Source organism: Sorex fumeus, unplaced genomic scaffold, assembly GCF_029834395.1.
Source record: "Sorex fumeus unplaced genomic scaffold, SorFum_2.1 ptg000086l, whole genome shotgun sequence".
NCBI classification, from domain to species: Eukaryota; Metazoa; Chordata; class Mammalia; order Eulipotyphla; family Soricidae; genus Sorex; species Sorex fumeus.
In genome coordinates, this window is record NW_026606143.1 from 10,396,866 (window position 1) to 10,417,433 (window position 20,568).

The following is a 20,568-nucleotide window of genomic DNA, read 5'->3' on the forward strand; positions in this document are numbered from 1 at the left end:
TGTGTGTCCTGAAAACAAACAAAAATAATGTTAAAGTCACTCATTTTTTATTTTTATGAAGAACTTTTTATAAGCCCTTCTAAACTTTTTATAAGCCCACTAAAACCCAATTGGCCACCACATTTCCAGTGTCAAGGTCAATGGCATAAACTTTAAATCAGACTTCTTAGTTTTCCATTTTGACTCTGCTATACATTAGCTGTGTGACTTTTGGTAAATGACTCTCAGTTTCCCATATGAAATCTGGACTAATGGTATTACCTACCTCATAGGTATGTTGTGAGGATTAAATGTCTTAATGCATGTACATACTTAGGCTAGTGGCTGGGAGCAAGTAAGCTCTGTCAGCATTTACTCTCATTACTACCTAGGAGACAAAATTATGACATTGTCCACTAGATTATATTGTATTAGATTTATTCAATTAGAAAGCAAAGCATACCCATTTAGCTTTTCCTGTGTCTAGCACAGTGCCTGACACTTGCTGGATACACCATATAATACAGTGAACACATAAATGATCTCGTGATTTTAAGAGAAGCCAAATAGAGACCAAATTTGTTGTCTATAAATTAAGTCATGAAATATGCTTATACGTGAATGGACCTGGAGACTATCATGCTGAGTGAAATGAGTCAGATGGAGAGGGACAGACATAAAATGATCCCATTGATTTTCAGGATATAAAAAATAGTAATAAAATAGGTGCTGGAGCGATAGCACAGTGGGTAGGGTGTTTGCCTTGTACATGGCCGACCCGAATTCAATCCCTAGTATCCCATATGGTCCCCCAAACACTGCCAGGAGTAATTCCTGAGTGCAGAACTAGGAGTAACCCCTGAGCAGAGCTGGGTGTGACCCAAAAAGCAAAGGAAAAAAAGATGACATAGTAAGAAAATAATACCCAAAGACAGAAGAAATGAGGGCCAGGTATGAAGCTTGCCACAAGTTGTAGGGGAGTGCATTTAGGACAGAGAAGGGGCCACTGTAACAATGATCATCGGAAATGATCACTCTGGACAAGAACTAAGTGCTGAAAGGAGATAAAGTGATATACATGATAACCTTTCAACAACAGTATTGCAAACCACAGTGCCTAAAATAAAAGAGAGAAGGAGAAAAAGAGAAAGAGAGAGAAAGAGAGAAAAAGAGAGAAGAAAAGTGTCTTTCATAGAGGCAGACTGGGGGAAGAGGGTGGTACAGGAGAGAAAAGGCGTTGGTGGTGAGACATGCGCAGTGGAGAAGGGATGGGTGTTGGAACATTGTATGACTGAAACCCAATCATGAATAACTTTGTAACTGTGTGTTTCATGGTGTTTCAATCAAAAAATGGAGAAAGAAGAAAATTACAGCAAATCAAGAGCAACCAGTTGATACTTTAAAAAAAATCTAGCTCAGGCGTGAAGTTACAGCTGTGAGATGTCTGGTTCTATATTCCATTGCCAGTTTCATCTTTCTAAGACCATAATTATGAAACAAATGTTAGGTAATTCCTTGTATCCTTTGAGCATCTTCTTTTCATGGAGAATCGATTGTCTTGCCCTTAGCAGAAATTTTCAGTGGCTTTTCAAAAGGGGGAAATAAAGTCTGACATTATCATGTCATACATTTACATTTTCAATTATAAAATCTCTCTCTTTCTAAGATCTGCTAGTAATGGCAGCAGAGTGGGAGTTTTGCTCGGACTCTAAAATGCTCAAATTTTAAATGTTCCTTTCTGGGACAAGTGCTTCATGATTCAGCGAGAATCCAGAGTTCCCAGGCTCGTATCTGGCTTTTTCCTTGGAGGAAGTGTAGCTGTTTTGATTCCCAAGTCTTGGTTTTTTTAAAGACACAGTACCCTGCCACCCTTTGGCTTCAGTCATGAGGAGAGAGGTATCATTTAATGAGACATACTTATAAGAGACATAAGCGGTTTTAAAAAGAGAAAACAGTCAAAGTGCGAAGAACTCCAAAGGTATTGTTGTTTATTCTGAACACTTTAAGGTTCCTCTAAGTTAATCCAATACCAATAACCTTAAACCAGCCATTTCAGTGAGCAAACCGTTTTACAGTTTCCCCCCTTGTCTGTTTTGCCTTGGGGTGACAAATTATCTTGCTCTGACCTTATCCTAAATTCAAATGCGACAGTGGAAATGGACATAGATGCAAACACAGTTATTAAATAGCAAAGAAGAAAATACCACCACCTTTGCTTCCCTAAGTTGGAGTTGAAAATTCACCTAGGACGTGTTTTACAGTTTATAATTTGTTTCAGTAACGTCTCCATTGGAGACTTTGTTGTTACTGTGTCTGGCATATGGAATACTCTCGGTAGCTTGCTGGGCTCTCCGAGAGGGTCGGAGGAATCGAACTCGGGTCGGCCATGTTGGCTGCGTGCAAGGCAAACGCCCTACCCGCTGTGCTATCGCTCCAGTCCAACCATCACAACATCACAACCACAAATTTCTATAAAAATTATGGTGTGCACAGACACACCCATTCATGGGGGGAGGGGGTGTATATGTGTTGGATTTTAATTTGTTGTTGTTGATTTTGTGACGTGTACGGTAAGGGGGGGGTATTTGATGACCTACTTCAGTACCTTCAGAAAGACCGTCTCTGTTCTAAACCCTGAAATGGACTTGCTGTTATCTCTAAGCAAGTCACCTTAGTAATCTACCCTGCTGTTTTCCTAACTCTAAGAAATGGAAAGTACTTGCATTTGTCCTACAGATAAGGCAGAGGATCATTAAAAAAGTTACCCAATCTGTCACCTCCCAGGGGCTCTGCTCAAGGACAGGAGGTTTATATTCTCAATCAGCGATTTTCAATCTTTTTACACCTCCCAGACCCACTCCAGTCTGTGGGGCTTTGGGTTGAAAACAACTATCCTAAACAGCTCTAGGCCTCTAGTCAGTGCATGTTTCGAGTTGCTTCATCATCCGGACACAGCCGTTTCTTTAATCTTCCCCATGAGCGTGTGTGCAGGTTCAAATGGTGATAATTACCATAAAACAATTGTGTTGTCCTTATCCCAATAAAAATCGCTCTGTTAATCAGCCAACTCACAGCCCCCTTGTCTGAGGACCCTTATGCCAAACTGGCAGGGTAGAACGCGGCTGTGGATAAATTAGCCCACGTGTGATTGCATGCGAAAACACATTGATTGAGGATTTTTTTTCCCTCTCTCGTTCAACCTGACATCTTGTCTAAATAGGCTTCTGCCACGACCTGACAGCTTGTGGACAAGTTGTGTACAACAGGCCATTAAAACGCAATGTTCTGAATATGGAGAGTACAAAACACAGACAAAGGGATAAGATTGAAAGATAAAGGAATGAATTAAGGAGGTGCAGAAGGGGGGATGTTTTGAAGAGGGGGTTCTGAAGAATTAGCTGTTAATTGTGCTTTCAGGCCATATCACGGGCTGAATTCTGAGAAACAGACCCTGATATGGAATTGGGGATGATGACTATTTAGAACGGAATCAACAGTCATGGAAGCAAGATGGAAGACTGGACAGAGGGAGAAGATGAAATCTCAGCCAATCCCCATCCCTTGGGGAGCTTAGACATGGTCCTGTGGTGGGTGGAAATGTTCAGATCTTTATTTCATTCCCGAGTCATTACTCTGTCATTAATAAAGCATGTGTTCTTCAGCTGAGGCAAACCCTGAGTACAACTGAGATACAAAGTCATGCTTTGGAGAATGCTCTGGGTCAGGCATTCATAGAGATAGAGTTGTTTATGGCATCATCTCCTAGCTCTCTACATCACTCCAGTCATTTCCCAATCCAGATCATGTTAAAAATCTCTACTGATCACAGCATAGCAACTCCTTTTATTAAACACTAACCCCATGCTGATGAGCCCTAACTCATTTTATTCATTTCACATGTGGAAGAGGTAGGTATTCTTGCAATCTGCATTTTGTAAATGAAGAAACTCCAAGCAAGAAAAACTGATGTCAAAGGTCATATAACTGATGAATAGCAGAGCTGGAATCTGAACTCAGAGCTGTCTGATTCCAAAGTCCAGTTACTTAACTGTGAGACTGTACTGATTGGAACAAATACAGTGTGTAGGCCAATACTACAAGTCCTTTCCCAACCTTCATCCCAAAGGATATAGAGAAAACATTTTCATGTAGGACTGTCAAAGCACATGAAAGAGATCACTCTGGGGGATGGGAGAAATAGCCGTGTGATCCCATGCATAATTGCCTGTTTTGGTTGTTGAACCATTTTATATCATGCATACTATTTAATACATGTTTTATATACACACCCTATGTACTTCTATCTCTGTATGCTAACTCTAAGACAGATTATTGTTTAGAGATAGGGCTTGATGGCTTTGTGGCTGGAGCCATAGCACAGCAGATGGGGCTTTTGCCTTGCACGCGGCCGACCCAGGTTCGATTCCTCCAACCCTCTTTGAGATCCCGGCAAGCTACCGAGAGTATCCCGCCTGCACAGCAGCAATGATTTCTTTCACTGTGGCTTTTTCATTGTGGTTGCCTCCCTGTCCTTCTGGTACTCCGATGATTCTAATGTTATTCCTCTTGGCATCATTCCCTAGGTCTCTGATTCGCCTTAGAGCTATTTTGAGGTCTTTTCCCATTGTTTGTTGTTCCCTATAGGACTTCGTTGCTCATCTTCAAGCTCACTGATCTTGTCTTTGGCTGTAGACATTCTACTGCTGAGGGCACTCACTGAGTTTTTAATTTCATCTACCAAATCCTTTATTTGTGACATTTTTTATAGCTTTTTTATTTCTGCTCTCATTTCTTCCTGTATTTTCCCAACTATTCATTCCACTGTTTCTTTGATTTCTTTCTTTAATTTTCTGGATGTCTGCTCTATTGATTCTTTGAGTAGTTCCTTGGACATCCTTAGCATTTCATCTCGGAATTCTTTATCAGAGAGAACATATTTGTGGGTAACCCCTGTTGAGGATTCGGGACTCTTTTCTTCATCCTCTCCTCGTAGTGGAGATTTGCGCTATTTCCCCATGTTGTTGTGGTTGTCTAGAGGTAAAACCTTGGAATTCACTACCACTGTTTCCTCTTATTGCGGGAAAGGATTCTGAATAAGGTCGGTTAATGGTGGTCACCCTTCTCCCCTTCTAGAATATGTCCTTCTTCTCGGGCATTATTCTGTGGCTTATGATAGGCATCTAGTGAAGCGTTGGAGGAGGTGCTCTTTTATACTGGGCTTGTACAGCTTTTTTGCATACTGGTTTTTTGTTGGAAACAGCCTGCACGGCAAAGCCTGGCAAACTGCCCATGATGTATTCTATATGCCAAAAACAGTAACAACAAGTCTCACAATGGATATGTTACTGGTGCCCACTTGAGCAAATTGATGAAAAACAGGAGGACAGTGCTGCAGTGCTACAGGGCTTGATACTGGGATCAACACCTGGGCAGAGGAGAAGCAAGCAGCTAGGGTGAACACATCAAAAAGTTGAACAGCAGTGTAGTTCTGCTGAAGGCTTTAACTGACCTCATAGGAAACTCCAGAGCTAAAATGACTTAACAGAATTGTACAGAGTTGGGACAAGTGGGTCATGCCTTCATGTATTATGCCACATAGCTGTTGGGTGTGGGGTGACCCAAGAATTATCTTAGGCTCTCTGCTGCCAAGACAAATCACAAAAGGGGACTCAGCAGATGGCTGTCAACTGTCACAACACCCAACATGTGAGTGCTACTTTCTTTAAAGTGGATCCAGGGAGCAAATTTCAAATTTTCTACAATGATTTTTCCTTCTAAATACTCTAAGGGTTAATTATTTTTATTCCTGTTTGATAGGAGAGAAAATTGAGAGTGAGATAATCTTTGGGTTAAGAGAAGTAATTCCAGACCATGTTGGTTGCATTTAATTATCAATTTATTCATTTAAAAAATATTTACCTTCTGTGTGCCAGACAATGTGCTGGGTTCTGAAAACTTACAGGTGAACAAGAAAATGACCCCTGACTTCATGCAAATAATATTCTAGTATTGATAACTGTCTCAGAACAAATTTTAGAAATTTTTAGACAACTTATCTAACATTTTAATTGGAAGATGGAATAAACACTTAAAACCCATTTGTATATATTGACAAGTTTATTATCAAAGGAGTTTAAGTGTATGTTTCTTAACTTTTGAGAATCAGAAAAGGGAAAACTAATTTGATTATGAGATTCATGGTTACCCTAATTAGAAAATGTTCAGTATAAATCAACCTTGAACCAGCCAACCAATTTTCATCTGAGATCTCCAAAGGCACAGCAGATAATAACATCGAATTCCTCATCATTTCATTGATAGCATTAGCAGTATCAACAACAAAACCAACCAGTCAAGCACTAAACTTTTGTCAAGCACCTATTCTCAGTACATTTCCCATTTAAGGGATTGTGTGAAAAATTGTCAATTGCTTTCAAACACAGAGAGACTAATTTAACTGAACAAGTCTTTTGTACTTAGGAATTTTTATTGTCCAATAATTTCATTTCTGACTGTCCATTGAACCATGACAGTTAAAACTATGTCAAATTCACTATCTACAGGCTCTCATACCTTCAACTCACACTGTACTTTGGCACTGTGACTTTTACTTGGCTAGAGAAAGAAGAGGAGGGAAGAGTAGCCTCCACTATTGATTCCAGTTAAGAGAAACTAAAGGTATATACAGGCATTTGCCTTTTTAAAGTGTTTTCTTCATGACCATACCCCCAAACAAAAACTGTAGCTTTAACATTTAGGAGTTTCCTCCCAACTACCCTCAGAGTCTTGTGTCGTATCCATCAGGGAAGACAGGTTGCTTGTTAGCCAATTCAAAAAGCTGCCTGGAGCTTGGGTTTTGACGGATGACCCTGAATAACATCAATACCCCTCTGAGCTGTGTTGCACAAGCATTATGGTGAAATCAAGTCACAGCTGAGACTTCCTATGGACAAAATGTCAACAGGATTCTTGGACTTCTGAAATAGTGGACATAATGATGGGTATAAAAATATAGTATTTCAAATGCCTGGCATAATAGACAGAAACAGCTATTAGCAGTCATTATTTGGCAAGGAAAAGGTAATATGATCAACTCAAAAAGGCACTCAATTATGGACTAAGTTATCTTTGTGTTGCAAGGATAATCCTTATCCTAGCCACAGAGGAAAACTTTTTGGTAAATGTAGAACTGTTAGAACAGTATGAGAAAGATAAAAATTAATGCAAATATTTACACAGAATAAATCAACAAGTTGTGCAACTCTCTTACATCACCTGATCTGAACAGAATTGCTCAAGAGAAAAAGTTCTGGATAAACAGTGAATTTATAACAGGGCAGAAATGTTAACAATGGTCCAGGCCTTAAACTAAAACACAAAAGTTTGTATTTTCCATTTATTCTAATTCATGTGCTATATAAATATAAATCTCTGCTCTTGCCCAAAAGTTATGTACTTAAGAAAGAGAAGTCCAAAGCTTGACTGATGCCTTTATTTTTGAAAAGTAGGACCATGGAGAAAATGCTTAAGATTAAGTTCTGGGAGTTCCTACCACCTCGAGCATCGTTGCTCTAAAGAAACAATCCAAACTATACACACAACTATGTTCATTATTGTGCTTAGTACAATAGCCAAGATATGGGGATAACCCAAATGACCAGTTTCAGAATAATGGAATAAGAAGTTGTGGTATACAAACACAATAGAATATTATGCAATTCTGAGAACAGACACAATCATGCAATTTTCCACAACAAGGATGAAACTAGAAAGTATCATGCTTCATGAAGTCAGTCAGGAGAGGATTGGATACATAATCATCTATCTCCAAGAAGAGAACACCAAATGAAGGGTGTTGGGAGGATCCTCCCAGGATGCGAGATGCATGCTGAAAGTATACTATAGACCAAACATGATTGCCTCTCAATGCCTCTTTTGCAATCCACAACGCCCAAAAGAAGAGAGAAAACAAAAGGGAATGCCCTGCCAGAGTGGTGGGGTGGGATGGGAGGATGGAGGGGTGGGAGAGGTACTGGGATGTTGGAATATAGCTCCAAATATTTTAGGCTTAACACTGTTGCTGTTGAAGAAACAACTCTTCAAATTGTGATCCAGACCCTTCATTTCTTCAACATGTGACTAAATGACTCTGATCACCCCTGGACAGTGCAGGACTATTGGACACTTTGCAACAAGCACTGCTCTGGGTTCAGGGGTGGACTGAAGTCCAACAAATGAGACTTTTGTGTTTGTAATTGTTACTCTTTCTATTTCAAATTTTTGTGTTTTTGTAAACAGAAAAGGGGGAGATGTAGGGTGATATTGCTTTGTCCTTCTTCCACAAGAAGCTTAGGTTTATCTGGTTACACCCACCACAGTGCTCCTGAGGCACTTCCATTCCATTGTGTTTATCTGTAAACAGTCTTCCCTATGCTCTCCTCCCCACCCAGTTAATCAGCATTCCCCCTAAATTAACAGACTCTGTTAATTTGTAAGGTCAGCTTCCCAGAAATCTATGATTTTATATGTATGAGTGAAATATTGCCTTTCTCCTCTCCTTATGCCTTATGAACAGTTTACTTTAAAGCAATGCCCTTTTTGTATAGATACAGAAGACCGTTAACATTATGCTTTGTAACTTAGGATTTGATTGGCTTTGAATATTATTCACTCCCAGGCATCTGCTTTCTCGACTTAGGCCTCAGTTGCCCTTAGTTCCTAACACCCCAAAAGCAGGATCCCAACGAGGGACTGAATGGACCCACGGCAAGTGGTGAGCTACCCTGGCATCGAAATGGGCCAGGCCAAGGTGCCACGATTCTTAACTATAAGTTAAGAGCTTGATCATAGACAAATGCTGTCATGATCCAAAAGTAACAACGAGACTAAGATCTTGCTAGGGGTGGGAAAGACTATCTGGCCTGAGCACTGTAGTCTGAGATCGAGATGGCCCTAGGAGAACAATTCTATAAGTTTAAAATATTTCTTACTGTATCCATACAAAATGATTTATATTATATATTCTTATATACTTGTCGGACAAGGAGAGGAGAAACACACCCTTGGGATTCCGCTCTAGGGTGGGTCTTCCTGCTGAGAAAGGATCTGTCCTAGGAGAGGCTTTCCCTGAGGCTAAGATTTCTAGCCCTATTGATTGTGACCGCACCTATGTGTAATTGTTCCCCCAATTCCTCATGGAGAGAGATATAATGAGACTGGAGAATGGGCAAAGGGAGCAGAGGCAGAGAAGGGAGACTGGTGTAGATGGAGAGAGGATCAGAATAAACTGCGACTAATACCAACCAGCCTGGCCCTCATTTCCTTCCTCCGCCTGACCATCGCCATCGACCTCCCCAGGGTGGAAAAAGGATGAGACTACCTAACGCGGGCGGCGGGAGAGATAGAGCCACCGCCACTGTGTGTAGTGCCTCTTGTTGAGTTTACACTCTGGGAGCACTGGAGGTGGAGAATGGCACTGGTGGAGGGATGGGTACTCAATCATTGTATAACTGAAACCCAAGCACAAAACATTGTAAGTCTACAACTGTACCTCATGGTGTTTCACTAATAAAATAAAGAAAAAAGAAAAAAAAGAAAGAATCATCTATCGCCTATGTTGGAGTTAAAGATACAAGGAAGGGAGCAACTAAGGGCCAAAGGCAACAAAACTGATGAATTTGTCCACAGGAGTGAGTTGGTGAAAAAAAAGATGGTTTAAAAGAGACGGGGCCTTACTGGTAAAAGTGTACAAGAATAAACAACCAACTCCAACAAAAATGGGAAGAATAGATGAACAGAAGCTTCCTCAAAGAAGAAATACATCCCTACCTCGACAAGACCCTGAGTTGCCGCCCATGAACATTTCCTCTGGCTCCTGAACGGCCATGATCCCAGAAGCACACAAACCAATCTCAAAACCCAGCAGCTTTTGGCAGCGATCCCTCCAGACTTAATTACTTAAATATCCCAGAAATCCAAAATCGTGTGGCCTCAATTGTGACCGTGCAACATCATATGCTCTTCATAATCAGCAATAGGAAACAAATACTCAATAGGCAGGCCTGATAGTTGGGGAGAAATTCCAAATAATAATGGTGGGTCTTCTGTCAAAAAATTGAGTGTAATCAAAGTAGATAGAGAGTAAAGTGGAAATTATTTTTCACACAGGCAGGGGGAGGAGTGGAATGGGGGGTATATTGGGGTCCTTGGTGGTGGAGGTGTGCACTGGTGAAGGGATGGGTGTTTGATCATTGTATGGCCGAGATTTAAACCTGAAAGCTTTGTAACTGTTCTCACAGGATTCAATAAAAATAAATGAATAAATAAATAAATAGAAGAAATACAAACGGCCAAAAGACACATAAAAATGCTTTTCAACTGGGAGATGCAAATAAATCAAAACAACAATAGACATATTATCTCATGCCACAGAGACTGGCACACCTCAAAAAGAACAAGAACAACCAGTGCTGGCACAGATGCAGGGAGAAAGGGACTCTCATTCATTGCTGATGGGAATGCTGACTGGCATCAACTTTTGGGAAAACGATATGGGCATTCATCAAAAATCTATAAATTGAGCTTCTCTATGACCCAGAAGTACTGCTCCTGGGAATACACCCTAGAAGCCTAAAAACACAATGTGGAAAGTCACCTGCACTTCTATGTTCGTTGCAGCACTGTTCACAATAATCAGAATATGGAAACAACCTAAGTGCCCAAGAACAGATGACAGGATAAAGAAACTATGGTATATCTATACAATGGAATGTATGCAGCCAATAAAATAGACATAATCCAATAGTCATAGAAATAAACATTTCCAGTAGTTGTCATTTCTGTTCACACCCCAGGTATACCTGGCCACACAAACTGCCTTATATTTATGTCTACCACAGTTTTATCAGAAACCTCAATAAAGACTTAATAACAACTTCTGTTCAGATAGTGTTTAGGCTTATAATGTATATTCAATATATACCACCATAGGAAAAATAAAGTCTTGAAATGTGCTTTTACATGGATGGACATGGAGAGTATCATGCTGAGTGAAATGAGTCAGAGGGAGAGGATCAGACATTGAATGATCACATTCATTTTCAGTATATAAAAAACATAGTATGAAAATAATACCCAAACACAGTGGAAACCAGAGCCAGGAGGATCGGTCCATGGTAGGAAGCTTGCCACAAGTTGTGGGGGAGTACTGTTAGGACAGAGAATGGATGACTATGACAATGATAATTGAAAATGATTGCTCTGGACAGGAGCTGAGTGCTGAAAGGAGGTAAAGTGATATACATGATGACCTTTCAGTAAGAGTATTGCAAACCACACTGCCTAAAGGGATAGGGAGAGAGAGAGAATGAAAGAGAGGGAGAGAGAGAGAGAAGAAAGTATATACCACTGAGTCAGATTGGGAATGCAGGAGGAAAACTGGGGACGTTGGTGGAGGAAACGTACACTGGTGAAGGGATGGGTGTTGGAACATTGTATGATTGAAACCCAATCAAAAACAACTCTCTGTGTACCTCATGGTGAGTTAATATTTTAAAAGTAAATTTAAAAGTGGGGGAGCTTTGGTGGAGGGAAGCAGTTACTCTGCATGAAACTATCATTAACAATATTGTGAATCACAGTACCTCCATAAAGAGTAAAAAAAGAAAGAATCCAATACTCATAAAAATCAACATTTCCAGTAGTTGTCGTTTCGGTTCACATCCCAGGTGTGAATCTGGAAACAACCTAAGTGCCCAAGAACAGATGACAGTATAAAAAAAAACTACAGTATATCTATACAATGGAATATATGCAGCCAATAAAATATAAATAATCCAATAGTCATAGAAATAAACATTTCCAGTAGTTGTCATTTCTTTTCACAGCCTAGGTGTACCTGGCCACACAAACTGCCTTATATAAAAACTGTCTACCACAGTTTTTATCAGAAACCTCGATAAAGACTTAATAACAACTTCTGTTCAGATAGTGTTTAAGCTTACAATGTATATTCAATGTGCACATATGTAGCATATGTATACTTGTGTGTATATATGCATCATACATGTCTATGTGCACATATATATGACCTAAAACAACCCCATGAAGTATGTCTCATATACCTTCATTTACTAATGGAAAAATAACTAAGAGTTGCCAAGTTCAAAATGTCTAAATGTTCACCTAGCATCTGATAAGATCGGGTTAGTATTTTGCAAGCTAGCCTTTCCACAGAGAAGAACTAGGAGACTGGGATAAAATACAAGAAAATGATGAAGGAATCAGAACATTTCCAAAGCAACAAGGACTTGAAAAACCAGTATTTGCATTCTCTTATACAACTCTACACATATACAGCATAGATTGAATGGATTAAACGAAGGACACTTGTTTCCCACAGTTTAGGAGGCTGGAAAGCCCATCATTAAGGAGTTAACAATTCAGTATTTGGGAAGGTTCCTTCTTCTGGTTCACAGCTCTATGGGGCTTCCTTTATTAAATACTAATCCCATTCCTGAGGGTGAAAACTAATAAGCTTTCAAATCATCACTTAAAGGCTTCACCTCCAATTACTATCCAATAGGGGCTTAGGATTTCAACAATGAAGGGGTAGCGCATAGCATTCAGTCTAGAACAGCCAGGATCCTAGAGAGAAAGTACATATAGATAAATCTGGAATTCTGAAGCCAATTTCCCCTTCAAGGAATCGTCTGATTCATAAGAAGCTTGAGACTTAAGTGTATAAGAAGTGAAGTTAAAGTGTCCATGAGGGTACTGGGGAGTCAAATGTAAGTTTTGCAAGTTTCACAGGATCAAACTCTGTGATAAGGGCTACCCAGAAGGCCAGACCAGGAGGATCCAGAATCTCAGAGAGCATAGAAACTTAATAAAGTGAGTTAAACATTCTTTGAAGCATTTGACAAAATGCCCTTCCTTTCTATCTAGAGCAAGGCTTCAAATAAAAGGATGGAAAAGTTATGCCATGCAAATATTAACCAAAAAATAACTGTAGCAAACAAAGCAGACTTAAAGGCATGAAATATTATAAGAGATAGTGAACACCTTTGCTAAAAAGGATTAACCTCTAGGGAGATTCATTAACAACAATAACAAATATATAATATATAGCAGTCTCAAAATATAAAGCAAAAATCTAAAAGAAGGAGAAACATACAAACCCACAATCATAGCAATAATTTTTTAAACCTTTTTTATTGAATCACTGTGAGATAGACCATTACAGAGCTGTTCATGATTGGATTTCAGTGATACAGTATTCCAACACCCATCCCTTCACCAGTTCACATTTCCCAGCACGAGTGTCCCCAGGTTCCCTCCCATCACCTTCCACCCCCACTCCAATGCCCAATGCCTGCCTCTATAGCTCTATAGCAGACTCTCTCTCTCTCTCTCTCTTTCCCTCACCTTTTGGGCATTGTGGGTGGTTTGCAATATTGATACTGAAAGGTTATCAAGAATATCCCTTACCTACTTTTAAATTCTCAGATCTTGTCCAGTGTGATCATTCCCAGCTATTATTGTCATAGTGGTCTCTTCTCAGTCTTACCTACCCTCAGCCCCACACAAACTTATTTCCAACCCTTGACCAGTCCTCCTAACCCCTGTTTTCCCTGGTCACAGATGTTAGTCTTCTACTATATATTTTTATATTCCACAAATGAATGCAGTCATTCTATATCTGTCCCTTTCCTTCTGACTCATTACACTCAGCAAGATACTCTCCATGTCCATCCATATATAGACAAATTTCATAAATTTATTTTGTCTGATAGCTGCATAGGATGGCAGTAATTTTATCATAAATTCCTTATTCTTAAAAATCCAAAGGACTAGAGCAATAGAACAAAGATAGGGCGCTTACCTTGCATATAGCTAATAATAGTTTTCACTATCACTAACACTATCACCCTGTTGTTCATTGATTTACTATAGCGGATGCCAGTAATGTCTCCATTTGTCCCTGTCACGTGCTAGTGTAGGCAGAATACTCTTGGTAGCTTGCTGGACTCTCTGAGAGGTATGGAGGCTGTTGGGGCAGCCTCTAATCACCTTTTACAGTTGTTTCCAGTCAGGCATATATGCAGGCAGAACACTCTCGGTAGCCTGCCAGGTTCTCTGAGAGTGAAAACTAGACAAAAAGAGGTCTTCCAGGAGCTTGGTTTTATAGTCTCTGGATCTTGGCCGTTGATGGGGTTACACGGCAGTTGGTGGGTGTAACTGTCTAGCTACTGGAAGATGGGGGATTTGGGTGGAGGAGGCCCCAGTGCCAATTCGAGCAGGCTTGGAGATCTCAGCCCCGGATCCCACACACCAGGGTTCCTCTGCTGGTTCCTTCATGCGTGAGGCTTGTCTGAGCGTGTGGAGAGTGGTCTCAGCATGGCTATGGCTAGGTCCCGGAGGTCTTCGTCTGCTGGGGCTCTACTCGTGGTAGAAAGGGAAACTCAACCCGCCCCCTCCAAGGGGACCCGGTGAGGACAGCCAGGCATGGGGGCAGGAGACTGCATTGTTCTTCTCTGGGTGCTTGTTTTTTTAAATAGTAATAATTTAATAATTATTATTTAATCATTCATTATTTATTATTTATAGTTTAATAATAATAATTTTATCCCTGGAAATTTATATGGTCTCCTTAGCCTTCTAGGAGTGATCCCTGAAAGCAAAGGAAAGAGTAACCCCTGAGCACTGATGTATGTACCCCCCTTTTTTTTAATTTCAAGACTGCATCTTTTCCAAATATACATCTTTCCATCAAGCAAGAATTTAATTAAAAATAGGTCCAATAACTAAAACATGAAAGTACATGTACCTTCATTCTGAGACTTGAATCATTGCTGTAAAATTGATCTTGTTAGTTATTTCCCTCCACAGATGACAGAGAAATAATAGGCAAAAAATAGGAATAATATGGGATTATTATTATTATCCTAACATTATAAAGGTCACACTTCAAGTGAGTATAAAATAACACTGTAGCACTGTCCTCCCACTGTTCATTGATTTTCTTGAGCGGGCACCAGTAACATCTTCATTGTGAGATTTGCTACTGTGTTTTGTCATATCGAATACATCACTGGTAGCTTACCAGGCCTTGCCGTGTGGGTGGAATACTCTCGGTAGCTTGCTGGGCTCTCCAAGAGGGATGGAGAAATCTAACCCAGATCGGCAGCGTGCAAGGCAAATGTATAAATATTTATCAAAATTAAATATATGCGAGGCTATGAAACACATAAATACAATTTTTCAACAACTGAAATTACTTAGATCAAGTTTTCTAAAATTTTTTCCACTCGCTTCAACTTTTTACTTAAAAAATACAACATAGGTGAGAACCACATAAACACCCCAACTTCAGGTCGTGATTGACTTTGAATCCATTTTTGGTCATTTCTTGTCCAGAAACCTTTTACTGCTGCCAAATTTTGCAATCTCCCCCCACATTTAGTGAAGTCGTGATCCACAGTTTAAGAAGCTAAGCCTCTGAGGATGTTCTCTAAACACACTGAGGTAAATTAGAAAGTGATTTAAAATTTATATGCACATGTATTTACATTAATACTAACAAGAAGATCCTTAAATGTTACTCTCCCAAACAATCAAAGAAGTGATCTAAGTAAAATACTAAAAATACTTTGAACTGAATGATCATAAAAATAAAGTGCGGGAAAAAATGTGGGTTATAGCTAAAGCCATGCTTTCAGGGAATTGCATAGTCTCAAGTTTATATAAAAGAAATGGAAACTGAGGGGCCTGAACGATATTAAAATGGATAGGGCTTTGCCTTGCATGCAGTAGACCCAGTTTGATCCCCAGCACCTTATATAGTCCCCCAAAGTCTTCCAGATGTGATCCCTAAACCCAGAACCAGAAGTAAACCCTGAGCACTGTGGATTTGGCCTCAAAACACAAACAAACAAAAATACTTGAAGGCAGTGATAGCAGCATTCATCTTAAAAAGTAAAAGGAAAATATATTAAATTAAACTCCAGAAAAGCAGAAGGAAAGAAATAACAAGGTGAGCAGAACAATACAACAGACAATACATTAGTGAAACCACATAAAGTCAGAAGTGGCTCTTTCAAAAGCCTTAGTGAGATTGGTAGGTCTGATTGGGTGTTTCATTTTTTTGCCAGAAGTGGAGCCTAAAGCACCTAGAGTCCCCTTACCCACCTCTCTCTCCCCTGCCACCTGAATCTAGCATAGCTCCAGGGTCTTCTGTCAAAGGAAACTCTCAGCTATTTTGTGGGAACATAACTGTGCCCTGCTTTGGAAAGCTAGCAGAAAGGTCAATTGGGGTGTGCCATAAGGGGCTGGGGCTGGGAATGTGACTCAGTGTTCAATTCTGATGCAATGGAAGTCACTGGGCTCAATTTCTGGAAGCTTCAAAAATAAATCAGGAAAGGAGTCTCAGACAGCCAGTGGTTCTTTTATCAAAAATGAAAAAAATCACTCTAGTCTAAGTAATTACAGTGGCTTAAGAATATGGACTGAATATTCAGCTGGCAACATACTGGCTTGTGTTTTCATATCAGTGACCCCATCACCATTTCCCATCAGGGCTTACTCAGGAGTGGGCACCCAGCTGAAGGCTGACCTATTGTCAGCCTCTTTCCCAAGCTGAGAAAATTCAGGGACTACTAGTTTCATACCTCTGTGAAGCTTTCATCTGAGCCAGTATATCCTTGATTTCAATCTTGCAGTGGAATCCACGAAGCTTTCATTGAGAAGAGGAACATTCATTTATTGTATGCCTACTGTGTGCCATATACTTAGAATTAATTGATCCACTTAATCTTGATGAACCCTTTGGGCTGTGTGCATTTTTTGAAAGAAGAAACTTAAAGTATTGGATGTGAAAACACCCTAGCCCAGTCATATAACTTTAGCTGGCTATTTTAGTTTGCTTTTATTCCAAAGCTTACTTTCATGAGAGATTATCAAACAAAATAATTTTCAAGATGCATTTTGTGGTTAAAGATATCTTGACACCTGTTCTGGGTCATCACTTCAACCATTGTGACCCTGGATATGTTAGCTAACCTCTATCGAAAAATAATTCAAGAACCTACATCTGTTGAACAAAATTAAATGGTTAATGCTCCCTTCTCCTGGTATTATTATTATTATTATTATTCCTACTGCTACTATTATTACTGTTATTATGGTTACTTCAGCTATTACTATTACTTTATTGCCCCCTACACTTACTATTTCTGTTGCTATTACTACTGCTATGCTACTATTATATTATACTACCCACATGGCCTCCAGTTAACTCTGATGCTAAACTGCTTCTAGCTTCATTCAATGCCATTCCAAAGAGCCAAACTCACCAGCCATAAGACAAAATGAGGAAGTTACAGTTGATGGTGAGGCACAGGCATCAGGAGTCAGGTCCCAGGGGGTTTCATTTGATGGTTGAGTCACGTTGTGACCGACGATCACATGGAACATTGGTCAGCTCTACTTGTTCCTCCGTGGTGTGGACATAAAACAACATCTGCTTAGCACTTGAAAATTCACTGGCTGATTTAAAATACATTGCAGAGAGGGGGGATCGTGATTTGAAAGCACAATTAGCACTCTTTCTGGGGGGAATTATTTAATTTTTCTGTTGGGTTTTTCTTTTAACATCTCATCAATCCAGCTGATCCATCGACAAATCTGAGCATAACAGCCCAGGGTAAGGGACAGAAGAGACAGGAGAAGAGAATGATGTCCCTGGTGCAGATTGTGGAAATGGACTTACTTGAAGAATCAGAAATGAGTCCAGAGGCTAGACAGATAGTATAGTGGGTAAGGCACTTGTCTTGCACATGACCCACCTGGCTTCAGTCTCCTCATCCCTCAAGCCCACCTGGGAGTGATCCCTGAGTACAGAGCAGAAGCAGACCCTGATTACCACCAGGTGTGGTCTGAAAAAAACCCAAAAAGGAAAGAAAGAAGTGAGTCCTGTTGATGTGTATGAGAGTTGTCAGGAGGTTTTGCGAATGAACCTGCAACATTTGTATGGCCATTTACTACACACCAAGTATCAGAACACAAAATCTAACTTTCTTTTGACTTTGACCTCTGTTTGGCTCACAAGCTTTATGCGTGTCAGAAGCATTATTCCTCATAATAGAGTGACTTCCCAACTCTGCTCCTGGTACTTGTGAATTATGTGTTAGAGCTCCCAGTTTCTGCTAGCAGCTTTGACTTTTTAGCACTCATTACAATTATGATTGGGTATTTTGTGACGGGCTTCCTTGGTAGGTCCTTCATGGAATATAGTAGCTACCGAGGGGACTTGCTGAATGTCAATTCAATGAATAAACGAATGAGTAAATGAACAAACTGTTCACTCTCTAGCAAGCTGATGCTTAGAAACGATGACATTTGAATGTTGTAGATTTTAGTTTAGTGCCAGTCTACATTCAAGACTCTTACCCTAGTTTTTTTTCTCCCAGGCAGAATAGGGAGCACCTATCCCAGTTTGTTGAACTGAAGTTAAGAAACGTATGTTGGCATGTGACTGGCTTCCTTGTATAATTTAACCTCCCACCTCATAAGCACCAGACTGTTCACAGGTTCCCCCTTAATTTCTTGGGTGCAGAGTCAGGAAAGTAAGTGGCTTCTTATTTGTTCACACAGTGACTCATCTTATTTTAATGTTTCCTTGTCCTGTGCGAGTGGAAATCTAACTCCTGAGAGAGCCACCTCCTAGAAACAAAACACACATCTGGTAAGGCTCACTTGTTTCATCTCCCACAGAGAGGGGCAGATTATCTAAATGCTGATTAAGTCATGACTGTTAGTATGGCGACATATCACAGATCCAGTGAGCCTCAAATACATGATGCCTTCTGTATATTTATTTTCATTTCCCCCTACATGGTTCAAGAGATGATCAAAGGGCTCCAAAGCCAGAGTTAATATGGGACAGCAAGTATACTCACACACTCAACACACTTGCAGGTCATGGGCACACATGGACATCCTGTTTCTAACCAATGCCCAGGAGTTATTGCCTTCCTTCCAAAACAAAAACAAACCTTGATCACTGGTCTCGTAATGCTTCTATACATGCGTGGCTATACATAAAAACCTGGGCAGGAACAAGAAACAGTATTTGTATGGGTGTTGGTGAATCCATTCAGAGCCTCTTTTTGGCAGGTGTGCCTACCCACTTCCCACCTTGAAAGAAATAGCCCATAACTGACCAAAATGGAGATAAATTCCCCTTTCAGCCAGGGGAAGAAGGACAAATGCCATATTAACTCACTTGTCTGTGGAGCATAGACAAAAGAAGAGATTAGAGAGAACCAACACAGTGAGAAACCCTTCACATTCGAATCCAGAACTAATTTCTAAGTAGTGGGAGTAGTACAGGGGACAAAAAAAGCCAGATTAGAGGAGATATAAGGACAGTGTTCAGCTCTGTCCCCTCGCCCCCGCACTGTCCAGCATTACTTGGAAAGCAAGTGGTGCTGGAGGTGGAGTCCAGGGCCTTATGTAAGCTAGGTATGTACATTCCATTAAAGCCACATTTCCCAGACCTGTAAATGTTTTGATTATTTCCATGGCTCCCAAAATAACCTACCAATCACCCTAAATTGAAACATTGTGCTTTCATGTGGTGGGAGAAAACTATATTAAAAGCCAATACCTCTCCTTCAAGGTGGGACAAGATAGGGCCATTTATGCCAAAAAGCTACCATACTATTAGGCTAAACCTGGACTCTTAGCCACATCATTGCTTAACTTCTTCCCAGGTCCTGTCCTTCCCTTCTTCTGGGAAAAAATCCCTTAATTAAATTTTAGCAACAATTTCCATCTCAGGTACTGCATTTAAGGTTCAAGACTTAGATACCAATTCAGTCAACACTCACCCATCACTTACTTTGTAAGTGTTTCACAAATATTACCTCATTTTGTCATCATAAATGTACCCCTGTGAGGTAAATAGTACTGATAAGTCTGCCTGACAGATAAGATAACTGAAGCCAGAGATGTTCAATAATTTGCTCAACATCACACAGTCAGGAATGGAATCAGGATTTGAACCCATGCAATCCAACTGCAATCTCAGTTTATACTAATTTTCCTAATCCTCACCAACATCTGTGTAAATTTCTATTTAGAACCCAAGTTGAACTCTCTCTCATTCCTCTGTCAGCTTTACTAGGCAGGGAATTGGGGAATATTCCGTAATCATAATCCTGAAGAGCAAATATCAGTAATCAAAATGGCCTTCCCATCAAAATGGCGCACCTCACTATCCCTGAAAGAAGGTAAATTTCAGGGGGAGGGGTGCTGAGTAATAATCACTCCTGCAGGACTCTGGGGACAATATGGGGTGCCAAAGATCGAATCCAGGTCAGCCACGTGCAAGGCAAATGCCCTACCTGTTGTACTATTGCCCCGGACCCTGTCAAGTGAAATTGTGTCAAAGCATACTTTCAGATGATTGCAGTGGATGGGGTAGTGCACCTCACCCCATCCCAACCAGTCTTATATGAAGATTAATTTCATACTCAAACAGATATTGGATGGTATGTACTGCTGTGTTTACAGAAAGTATATGACATC